At 55.5% G+C, this 10143-nt stretch overlaps 1 long non-coding RNA gene across 1 annotated transcript; it reads right to left on the bottom strand.

The window, feature by feature from the left end:
• Nucleotides 1-1318: 1318 nt before the first annotated feature.
• LOC123803058 (uncharacterized) lies at nt 1319-7489 on the bottom strand. The gene is made up of 3 exons (XR_006782741.2): nt 7035-7489; nt 2947-3039; nt 1319-2859 (listed from the first exon to the last, which is right to left on the bottom strand). It is a non-coding gene; the product is annotated as an uncharacterized LOC123803058 (long non-coding RNA).
• Between the last annotated feature and the right edge of the window lie 2654 nt (nt 7490-10143).

Here is a 10143-nt window from a genome sequence, read left to right as displayed (position 1 = left end):
TCTCTAAGGTTGCGTACAGGACGTTTTCACGTAGTGAGATTTTAATTTCTCCCCCAAATTCCAGACACATATCCACCTGCATACTCAACGTGGATGGGACCTCAAATTCAAGGTAAACTTAGCCTCTTCCTCTTTTAAACTGCTCCCGCCTGTCCTTCCATTCCCAGACCGAAGGCTTGGAGTCACCCGCACCCCTCCTTCTTGATTCATCCTTAATCCAGTGTCAAGTGTCCTGACAAGGGAGAGGCAAAGGGGATTTGAGACACAGGGAAGACGACCACGCGACCACAGACGCAGAGCCTGGAGGGAGCCACGAGCCAAGAACATTCGGAGGCTTCAGAGGGAGCACGACTTTGCTGAAACCCTGATGTCAGACTCGGACCCCTAACCTGGGTCAGCAGCTCAGGCAGCTGCAGAGAAGCATGGGGCCTCGTCCTTCTTGTCTGTCCTCCCAGCTTTTCCCCCACCTGGCCTGCCCCCAACTGCTTGAGATGGACCGAGAGGCACTTGACTCCTAGCCTCCCCAACCTCCCCAGCCTTGACTTTGCCACGCTCAGTGGCTACACTGCACAGAAGCCAAGAGAAGATCGGCTTTAGGTTCCAAAGCCGTGACCAGAGCTGAAGGTGTTGGGATCGATGCTGCAGGAGTTCGGAGGAGCCGTTTCCTGGATCGATCCTGTTTCCAAACAGATCTGCAGTCTGAAACGCAAGTGCCGTGAGGTCATTCACGGAATCAGTACCACCTCCCTTCGAGAAAGATGCTGCGGCAACAGGCCGAGGAAGCTGTCTCCGCAGACCTGCGCACACAGTAGGCCCACAAGAACCGTCGGGTGGATTGACCTGGAAATAAGCCTGTGCAAACGCAGCCGTGCGTATTTCCCTCCGTCGGCTGCACGGCTGGCCTTTGAAATCCACCGTTCCTGCTCGTCTCTTCCCAAAGCCCCGAAGGCTCACCCGGGCGCTGCTCTGGGGGCGGGGACGTCTGTACAAAGCACGGGTTCTCGGGAGAAAGCGTATCAGTGTGCGGTGAAAAACGCGGGATGTGCAATTGCATTCGTAGAGTGATTTCAGCTGTGTGAAGAATATGCTTAGTAGAAAACACCTAGGAGGGGACCCTTCGTGCAGAGAGAGGGGTTTATAGACATAAACACATAACTGCAAATGGATGCTTTTCCTTCTGGAAAAAAACACACAAAACCTGTAAACTCTGGTGAATTGGAGGGAAAGCGGAGGGAGTGGGGCTGACCAGAAGGCAACTTTCTTTTTTTTTTTCTTTTTTAAAGATTTTATTTATTTATTTGAGAGAGAGAATGCACGAGCAGGGGGGAGGGGCAGAGGGAGAGGGAGATGCAGACTCCCCAAAGAACAGGGAGCCCAATGCAGGACTCGATCCCAGGAATCCTGAGATCATGACCTGAACCAAAGGCAGACGCTTCACCGACTGAGCCCCCCAGGCGCCCAGCCGCTTTCGTTATAGTTGATTTCCCTTACAGCCAAACACAATAGAAATAATTTCAAAGGCAAAATAAGAAACTCAGGCAGCAGGCAAAACCATGAATTGGCGAGTCTTGGTGGGGAGAGAGCTCCCAACCTTCCCATCCCCCATCATCCAGACACCTGTCCAAGCCACGCCTGCTCTGTCCTTGGTTGCAAGGTCCCTTTTGGGACCTGAGCTCCTGGTTCCTAAACACCTCTCCTCCGTGGGGATCCAGGCTAATGTACTCTCCCAGGAATGGTTTCATGGCACTGGAAAGCCCAAGTTCAAGGTAAAATCTTCACAGGTAGTTGTTGGAGAAGTTGTGGGGCAGACGCTAGACAGAGAACAGGACACATGGTGAAGAGCACGGAGTCTGCAAGCACCTGATTAGAGCCCCAGTCCCACTGTTTCCAAGCTGTGTGACTTTGGACAAGTTACTTAACTTCTCTGTGCCTCACGTCCTCAACTGTAAATCGGGTAAAATCAGAGTTCCTAAGGCACTGATCCATTTATTTGTCTTCAGTGAGATGGTCTCCGTAAAGCCTTGGGACAATGGGTGGCCCATCCTGACTGCCCCCTCAAGAAAGGGAGCTACATTTCTTGTGAGTAGCTGGTGCGTGGCGAGAAGGCCCCTCCTGGCGGCTGCCCCCGGCACCACGGCACCCACATTTTGTGGACTTCACACACAGCTGCTGACACGGGGCCAAGGCCCTGTTTTTAGCTCTGGCGTTAACTCTCAGTGGGCTTTACAGAAGGGGGTGTGTCTGCGGGATGACAGAACAGTGGGGAGGGTCAAAGCCCTTTCCATTTTAGCCTTGGAACCACCTGCTTTGCCGTGCCAGGCTGATGGCACTTACTTCCGTGGTGGCCTTGATGTCCTCTCCCTGGCAGGACCATGTCATGATGTGAGCCACAGGGAAGCCCACACGTGCTTCCAGGGGGTCCGTGGACCCCCACATAAAGGGAGGGTGCCAGGAAGCAGGTGTGCCCACTGGGGAATGCCTGGGTTTTGCAAAGATGGCAAGGGCGTAGATTCTCTATGTGGGCACACGGAGCAGGACCCCGTGGCTACCTTAACAAAGTGCCACAAGCCGAGAAGCTTCAACACAGAAATCAGCTACCCCCGTCCTGGAAGCCAGAATCCCGGTATTTGCAGGGGTGGTTCCTTCCGCGGCCTCTCTCCTCAGCTTGTGCTGGCGTCTTCTCCCCAGGTCCCCATGGGGCCATCCCTCTGTGCAGGCCTGTGTCGTAATCTCTTCTTCTAACAAGGACACCAGCCAGAGTGGAGCAGGGCCCACCCTGATGACCTCAGTTCAACTCAATCACCTTTTCAGACGCTCATCTCCAGATACAGTCACACCCCGAGGCGCTGGGCGTTATGGCTGAAACATACGAATTTTGGGTGGTACATGATTTAGCCCATAAGAGAACATACATAGTAACAATATATATTTTAAACCGGAAATTACCTTTGATCGAGCTGTCAGGTTTCATGTTTGGTCATCATCATCGTCTTGCAAGTTCTGCTGGACGTCTGAACTTTCTTGAGCCCCTGCTGTGTCCTGCGAAGGAGGACAGGTGGCTGAGTCCCAGCCACGGCCCCTGCCTTCCAGGACCTCAGAGACAGCAAGGGATACGGGTACATCCACAAATAACAGCAGTGGGGCCCGTGGCACTTCGCGTGAAGTGAGGAATTTATCAGGGACAGCGCGGGGTTGGTGAAGGATGTCGGGCACAGCGTGACATGGTCATCCCAGGGTCTGATATAAAAATGCACAACTAGGGGCGCCTGGGGGGCTTGTCAGTTAAGCATCTGCCTTTGGCTCAGATCATGATCTGATCATGATCCCAGGGTCCTGGGATCGAGCCCCCACAATTTGCTATTTTCCAAAGCATGGAATCTGAGTGAAAGGGGTGGTCTACCCACCAGGGTCTACCACCAGGGAAGATGGAGACACAGCCCAGTCTGGGGTCCCAACGGGACAGCGCAGCTCCATCAGTGTTCTGAAGGAGGCCCTCTCCTTCTCTGAACTTTGGTCTCCTTGAGCGGTGAGTGGGCCTGGGTCAATGCCATCCCTTCCAGCTCTGGGGAGCAGCACTGAGACAAGGAAGGGAGGGGCAGGTCCGGAGCAGAGGGAGGGGTGCTGCCGGGCTCGCTCCACCTTTCCCCCTCTCCCTGCTGATCCACACTGCAGTCCTGAGCTGGAGAGATTACCATCCTGTCTCACAGATGGGACCACAGAGCGTGAGGTGGGGGACCTTCTCGAGCTGCAGGGCCAGCAAGGGGCTGGGCTGGGATTCGAACTCGGGTCTCGGTGATTATTAACCCACGCTCTGCACACACTGAGATAACAAGCCATACCTCTGCTACTTGCTGGCTGGTGCAAGCTCTCCCCACCTGTGCCCCATCTCTGGGTCCAGGTGGCACTTGGACGCTAAATCCCAGAGTGGCTCCCCCTTCTCGCCCTTCCTTGGAGAGCAGTCAGGTCTGGGTTGCTATGGACTCTCGGTGGAGTGGTTAACACCCCCAGAAACCACACAACTCCGATGGCAACAGCCGAGAGCACACAGGGTGATGACAGGTAAGGGCCTGACGAAAACCACCGTCTCGGATTGTTAGCTCACTTCCCTCAAGAAGGTGCTTGAACGCGAGGCCAAGGGGAGTTTGCCTCTCTTGTGAGCTGCTTCCGAAAAGTCCTAAAGAAACATGAGCTCCCCACCCAGGCTGGACAGTCACCAGCTGTTCAAAGCAGATATATGTATTTCTGGAAAAAACACTGTCCCGGTGTTGAAAGCGGGAGAGAATTCCAGAAGGATCTCAGGGTTAGTTTTTAACCAGCAGCCAAGTGTTTAGGTAACTCATTTGCAGCAGTTCGTCCTTCGTGGGAGGAGCTCCTGGTTTGCACGCACTGCCGGGCAGGGATGGGGGGGCCTCTACCGGGTGGGCTCTTCCACAGCAGCCCTTCCCCACGGGTCCAGAAACAACACGCCAACCACCAAGTGTGTCCATTCCCATATCATTCTGGGACCATAGACTCCATCCCTAACTGGGTCCGTGCACCTCGGGGACCTAACTTAAGTGGACTTGGCCAGGACTCCCCTGATGAATGACTCCCACGCCGTCCCTCTCACAGGGGGCTGTGGTCATTCATAGTCATTCCTATCGATAGCATCATAATGATTACCATGAAGTTTATTTAATGGGCTCTCATGTCGGGCACTGTGGAAAGTCTCACCCATGTTTTTTACCCGAGACTCTATGTACCATTATAGTCTACACTTCGTAGAAACAGAAATTGAAACTCACAGGAGTAGGGGCGCCTGGGTGGCTCAGTCGGTGAAGCATCTGCCTTCGGCTCAGGTCATGATCTCAAGGTCCTGGGATGGAGCCCCTCATTGGGCTCCCTGCTCAGCAGAGAGCCTGCTTCTCCTTCTCCCTCTTCCCCTCCCCCCTGCTTGTCCACCCTCTCTCTCTCAAATAAATAAATAAATACATAAAATCTTGAAAGAAAGAAAGAAAGAAAGAAAGAAAGAAAGAAAGAAAGAAAGAAAGAAAGAAAGAAAGACTCATAGGAGTAAAGCTCACGTGCCCAAGACCACACAGAAAGTCAGTGGTGGGGGCAGGATCTGAACCCCAGCTCTTAACTCTACTGACTGTTCCCGCTCTGAGTATCATTTCAACCCACGGCTGCGTGGGGTGGATGACACAGATGATGAGGGGAAGAGCAGCAGAGGGAGACGGGGTGTCCACGGGGAGCCCAGAAGAAGCCACTACAGAGGCAGTGGCCCCTCCATCCAAAATCAGGCGCGGGGCACCTGGCCTCATTCAGGGACTCTGCCCGGGTCCACTGCCTAACCCAGCTGGTGCTCTCTCCAGCTCATCCTAAATCTTCCAGTTCCAGGTCTCATCTCCCGCTTCTCCCCGGCCCTCAGCTGGAGAGTCAGCCCCACGGCTCCAGCTCAGACCCATTGCTCCCCTCCCAGACAAGAACTTAGGCCAGGCTCAGCCTGTGACCGTGGCAGACATTGCCAATCAATCACCGCACTCTGGCTTGCAGAGCCTCCCACGCTTTCTCAGTAAAGGACCCCAGGAAGCCTCTGGCAATCGTTCAGAATTGCATGAGGAGTGAAATCTATGTCCCTCCTGCTTCGAGACTTCCTCTCTGGCTTCACTGTTCTGGGCCATTCTGGGGGAGTGCTAAGCCCAGCTCAGCCTATAGTTTGGGGTGCATGGCGACTGGGGCACCCCCCTGAGAGAGCCCTGAGCAAAGTGGGCACACGCAGTCTGCACCCATCCCACCCCAGCACCTGCTGTGGGGCTCGCAGGCTACTTTCAAAGACAGCCCCCCGTGATGTCATGTCTGCCTCCAGGCTGAGTACATGTCCTAGTCAAGGCATTACCAAACGGGGCTCCTGGAAACATAGAAGTCCGAATTGTTTCCAGAATTAGAAAATGCCCACTGAAAATCATAGTCTTTGCAGGTCTGTCCTGAATCCCTATTTTACGCTAGAACTTGCCCCCTCCCGCTTCTGACCCCCCTTAACTTGTGCAATATGTCTCCGTAGCACTTACGTTTCCCACACACCATCCATAATATGCATATTTATTGTGTCTGTTGTTCATTCCGTCTCCCCACTGCTGGAACATAAACTCCGGGAGTCTTTGTTTTGTTCCCCAACGTATCTCAGGCACTTGAACAGTGCACTTAGTGGGTGCACAAAATCCTCGGGGGTGAGTAAGTGGAGGAAAACCCCTCCCACTAAGTCAAAGCTCTCAAGCCTCTTCCCCGGGGGCTGGATGCCGAGCAGGAGCTGTGATTGGCAGGTACATATGTCTTTGATTAATGAAAATGGGGAAACACATTCACACTTACTGAATGCACTCGGTTTTGTTGGCAACATAGTTCAAACTATGGAGTCCTCGCGGGGGGGGCAGCGGGAGTTAAGGACAATAATGATTGGGAACCCTGGCCCAGGAGCAGGAGAAGGGCCAGCCCCAGGTTTGAGGCCCATCCTGCAGCTCCATTCACTGACCGTGGGGCCTCCGGCAGATTCTGTGCCCTCCTCACCCCCTCGTCCTCGGTGTAAGGATTCGAGGAGATAATCTATGCAAAAAGGTAAATCTTACGACAAACTGTAAATTCGATATGTTAGTCATTAGGGGGAAAGCAAGGGTCAGGAAAGACTCTGGATCATTCTGCATTTGAAGACAAACCCTCCCTTAATGAATGTTAGCCTGGCGCAAGGCACACCCTTGTCCCCACCGGGCACTGCTGCAGGCACGCGTGGGTAACACACCCAGTGCTCACAGTGGCACGTGGGGTCCACCATAGACGGTGCTCATTTAGTGGGTTTGAGTTCGACGAAGCCCCCAAGCCTCAGCGTCCTCAGTTACAAAGATAACAGTATCACCAGTATCACCAGTTACACGTGCATGGAGGTCCCTGTTCTCTTAGACTAGAGCATAGAATGACTACCGTGGAAAAGGAGGTGAGGAAGAGAGACGCAGGAACTCTGGCGTAACCAGATCTGAGTTCGAATGCTGTCCCCCACTTACCAGCTCTGCGCCTTTGGGCAAATGACCGCCGTTCAGCCTGTCCCCTTCCCTGGCAGGCAAGAGCGTAATGCCTGCCACTGGCCATGATGAGGACCAGGCTCGTGGTAGGTGTTCTGGAATCCCAGTCTCCCCTTCTGAGAAACAGAATATGGCAAGTGCCATTGGTCCTCGGAGAAGGCATGGCCAGTCGCCTCGGGTCCTGTCGGGCAGCATTTCCTGGGGCTCTGCGTGCTGTTCAGATTTTTCAAGTGTCAGAGCTGGCCACCCTCCGTCTCCCCACGAGAGCACGTCGGTGGCCAGCCTGGGGGATTTAATTTGGAAACAGCACTGTTCCGACGTGTCAAATGCCACCGCCTTTGCTGCTTTTGGCACATGCGGTCCAAGCTGCGGGTCCCCTGCCAAGTCGGCAGTACCGTGGGCAGAAGGCATCGTTGTGCTCCTGTCCCCTGAGAACTACGGCGGCAAGCGAGGTGAGCCCTCCTCCTTTGGAAAGTACACAGCACGCCCCGAGAGAATCGTGCTCCGTCTTTATCAACAAGGAGGCCTCTACAGCTGCGGGCGTGTGGCTGGCTCAGCTCTCCGGCTCCGATGTCTGCCCTGGAGCGATTAGTCTTGGGGCCACTGCCAGGATCCATGAGTCAGTTGGCTCACAGGGTGGCTGAATGGCCTTCAGTGTTAGGGAGCCCCGGTCCCACTCGGAGGAGGTACCCAGACACCCAGGAAGAGGGAATCCCAACCCCTGCTCCAGAACAGCCAGGCTGGCAAATCTGAGGCTCGGGGAGTTTGAATCGCTTGTCCCAGGTCACACAGCCAGGAGACTGTGGTCAGGATTCTGGGAGTGGTTTGGGTCCCAGGGTGAGCTCTAACCACGGCACCACACAGCCTCCCCATCCCAGTGAGAATGCCCCTCCAGGTAAGCCAATGTCTTCGTGGCCATTTCTCCCTCCACTGCCTCCTTTAATGGCCATCACTGGGGCCAGCTTAGCCAGGAGGGACACCATGCCTGAGGACCCCAAGGAAGGGAACCCACCGAGCTCTGGGCCTGTTCCAAGCAACCCTCACAAAACTGCCTGCCGCAGGGTCTCACACACCTGAGTCGGGAACACGGGATCGCAGGTCACCTATGATGCTGAAGGGACAGTCCTACCCCTCCACCGTGTTCCCCAGCTTCCCAGTTATAGGCCTCCCCTGTGGGCCTGGGCGAGCAGCCAGGGTTCCCAAGGCTTCCTGGAGCCTTCATCAAGGGCAAGGTCACCTTCACCTCTCACCAGCTGCTTTGCCCACTCCTGACTCGACCTGTCCTGTGCATTTGCCACCCCCGAGCCAGGACGGTCGAAGCCCCAGGTTCAAGAGTCTGTCATTGGCCTTCGTTTAGCTGACTGATGTGGTCTAGGGGGTCTGATGCAATTAGCTGCTCTATTTCATGAGCCTAAGAAAGAAAAGAGTGAAGGGGTCATGTGCCAGGTACAGGCCCGGTCAAGGATTTCTTCAGCGTAGGATGCAGACGTGTATGTATTTGTAGGGAAAAGACGGTAGAAAGAGAAGCAGGAAGGGGCATTGCCAAGATCAACGAGACACGGCTGGCAGGGAGTGGGGAACATACAGGGAACCTGAACTTTGCAAGGGGGTGAAGGGACTTGGCCCGGCACTGGTTTGCAAAGCCATCAGGAGCACAGGTGGTGCTCTCTAAGACCTTTTCCGGCTTGAGAGGGAGGAAATCCCTTCTCTGCACCTCCCTTGTCCTCATGGGGACAATGATCACAGTGACTATCCCACTGCCCTCCTGCCATGAGCTCCACCCTTTCCAGCTTGCCCCCCCCCCCCCGACGCTCGCAGGTGTGTATGTAGGTGGGACCTGCCCATTGTAAGCTGAGTGGGGCAGGTCCTGGGTGGCCCAGGGCAAGGGGAAGCCTCGTGGAGCCCCTTTCTGCTCAGGAGACTTCAAGGAGTGAGACGCCCCCTCCCTAGAGCCTCATAGCATCCGGAACACAGCTCACTGGGCCTGATGGTGGCCCCAGCCCCCTTGAGAAGCCGGGGTTTCTCCTCACTCCCCTCACCTGCCCCCATCCTTCTGGCACTCTCTCTGCACCTCCAAAGGAAAGGCAATCCAGGTGCCCAGGGCCACATGTCATACTGGGGGACACAGCTGGTATCACAGGGAGCTTCCTGTCCCAGGACGCTCCGGCCCTAAGTGAGGAAACAGGAGGCAGGCAAGAGACCATCGGGCCTGTGAGGATTTGGGGGCAGATATAGAAAACGCCACCGGTCACTGGTCACTGGAAGCAGAAGAGATTTATGGGGAGGCTGTGTTGGGGGAAGGGTGCCCACACAATTGGGGGTGTAGGCAGCAGGGTCTACAGCTGTGACCTCGCACCCAGCAGCTCTGCCCAATTCCTGCAGGCCTGGGAGCCCCAGGCTCAGGGGCCAAAGTCCCAGGAGATTGTCTGATTGGCTGAGCGAGGACACGCCCACCCCTGGCAGTCCTGGGCAGCGAAGGAGAGCCAGTCCCTTTGTCCTCTGTGGAGGGAGGTGGGCACCTGGCCTCCCCCCTGCCCTGAGTACTCCACTTGGAGGGGAGATAAGGCCCCAGAGGGAAGCGGGGTTCCCTGGGCATCGTGAGCATGGAGGCTGGTGCCAGGAACCCCCCGCGGCCTTTTATCAAGCTCAGATTAAAGGCTTCAGCCAGCAAAGAGGCGTCTGAACGCAGAACCTGGTGAGCGGCAGGATTCTGGGTGGGGAGGGGGTGCTGGCGGAGAAGGCCCCGCTGGGGCGGAAGGGGATGGGCCTGCCCTTTCCAGCCCGGGGCTCCGGCAACTCCTGCAGACCATGTGTGCTGTTCAGAAAACTTGGCAACTCAGGTTCAAGTTCAGATAGCAGCCCCCGCGCTGAGTGCTAATCTCTGCATCACGCAACGTCTCCAAGAACGCCAGGGCCATTTCCTACCAGGAAAGAGCAAGGGAATTGGCGGGGCTTACCTTTTCTTTCCTCCACCTCTGAGCTGGCCGTCCTGGCGCTCTGCTCTCACAGAGCCACTGGAGCGCACTTGCTGTGGCTTTGATCAGCCGTGCCTGGGAAACCTCTAGGAATAAAGGGGGGGAAAACCAAATTC

The sequence above is a fragment of the Ursus americanus genome, chromosome 23 (genome assembly GCF_024610735.1).
Source record: "Ursus americanus isolate L20-20 chromosome 23, mUrsAme1.1.p, whole genome shotgun sequence".
Taxonomy (NCBI): domain Eukaryota; kingdom Metazoa; phylum Chordata; class Mammalia; order Carnivora; family Ursidae; genus Ursus; species Ursus americanus.
This window is presented reverse-complemented; position numbering and strand designations above follow the sequence as displayed.